Below are 2,105 nucleotides of genomic sequence, written 5' to 3' on the forward strand. Positions count from 1 at the left end.
TTAAAATAATAAAATTCTCTTTGTTTTGTCTTCGGGTTATATAATTATTGAATTTGCATTGGTTTAATTTTATCTGTGTAATTATCATTCAAGAATATTCAGATTAATATTCATAACTCTCATAAGTCGTACAGTTGTGATTTAATTAAAATTTATTAGTAAATCAAGATGAAAACTATCACTTTAATAACTATTAATAATCGTTCTATTCTCCGTAAAAAGTTTGTCTATTTTAAAGGGACAACGTCTTCTAAAATTTAATAAATTGTTGATAATATTTGTAAAATATTTTTATTAAAGTACGCAAGATTAACCGAATTATAATAAAAAAGCAACATTCTAAGAGTAGAGCGTAATCACGCAGGTAGAATTTTTGAACCTTTTTGATACAGGAAATCAGCATGTAGAGCTTTTTGGATTTTTTTGATAGAAGAAATCAGCAGGTAGAATTTTTTGAATTTTTTTGATATAGAAAAAAAAGCTAAACAATAAAAGCAGAAACAAAAGAAAGAGAAACAGAGAGAGAGAGAGAGAGAGAGAAAGAGAGAGAGAACTTTAAACTTATAGATAAGAATTGGATCAATTTTCTAAATATTTTTCCATATAGCATTTTAAAAGTAGATCAAAAAATATATTTATTTGTCGAATGTAACTAAAAAAAAGTATTAAAAAAAATCAAGGAAAAGAAAATTTAGAGATAATCAATTTACTAAAAGAAGAAAGATATAAGATCTGTTTTTTATTGCTGCACTCTGAATTGCGATAAGTTAAAGTGAAACAAACATATACTTGTTTTACTTCAACTTATTTCACTATGTATACTAATTCAGAAAGTGCAGCAAAAAATAAAAAACAGACTTATAATTATATGCAGTTGATTTGCGATTTTTATGTATCATTGGATTATTTAACATATATTTTGCAGAAGAATTCTGTTATCTATAGTTAATGAAATTAATTTTTAATTAATAATCAAAAGATAGATTTCTATCGTTGCCACAATCATTGGATTGCATCCAAATCTTGACAAATCTAAATTCATTGCCATTCCTTGGTAGTCCTTTCCATTGTGTCCTGCATCTTTGAAAGGGCAAGGCATTTATTTAACGCAGATCATTCCTGACCAGTATGCTGTCTTGTATACAAAAAAGAATGTGTAACATGCATTATTCATAATTATTCGCATGCCAACGAATTGGAGTTTGCGAATCTGTTTGCAAGATATCAAAAGGCGAACCGTTTACAGTCATATAAGTGACTTTAATATATATTACTTTCTTATTAATTTCTAACAATAAAAAATATAAGATTAAAATTTTGAATTACGATCAATTTTTAATAAAATAATTATCTATTCTAAGATTATCAAAATCAAAACTATGTATATGCAAAATTCATTTATTTTCTAAAATAATTTAATTGATTCATTCTCTTATCTATCATTTGCATCAGCAACGTTTTTTATAAATTTTAGTAATAAATAAATGATAAATGACAATTCTGCGCGCAGGCGCCATTGCTATCAAGCCGGTCTTTAGGAGTAAACAAAACTGAATCCTGCGTGTGGTTTCGATCAGTCAAGCGGTAACTCCACTCGTCGAAAGAATCTCTTGATACTCTTATAAAATCCTCATATCTATTTTCGATCGAAAGGCTTGCAGGTTCGCGTCGTCAATCGTTGACTCTCCAGGATTTCCTGCGATGAGAAGAGCGTGACGGAAGAGTGATCGGCATTGCTTATTATAATACGAAAATCAAATTAAAATCCTGCGTAATACGTTTCAAATGAAATTGTGCAGAGTTATCATCTTGAAGAACTTCTTAAAGGGCATAAAACGGCGAAGAAGAAATTGGAAAAGTTTTGAATATACCGAGAAACAGTTGTGAATTCTCAAACTCACGATTTTCGAACCAATTTATATTAGGTACAGAAAATTTCATTGAAATTAAAAAAAATTATAGAGTAAAATTATAGAACTTAACTAAAATTATAGAATCGTAAAATATATATATATATTTTATAATTTTTATTATTTTTACACAGAAAAAAAATTTTTGGTGTAAAAAGAAAAAAAAAAAACTTATTTAAGGCCGGGTTTTTCGAA

Source organism: Atta colombica, unplaced genomic scaffold (genome assembly GCF_001594045.1).
Source record: "Atta colombica isolate Treedump-2 unplaced genomic scaffold, Acol1.0 scaffold189, whole genome shotgun sequence".
NCBI classification, from domain to species: domain Eukaryota; kingdom Metazoa; phylum Arthropoda; class Insecta; order Hymenoptera; family Formicidae; genus Atta; species Atta colombica.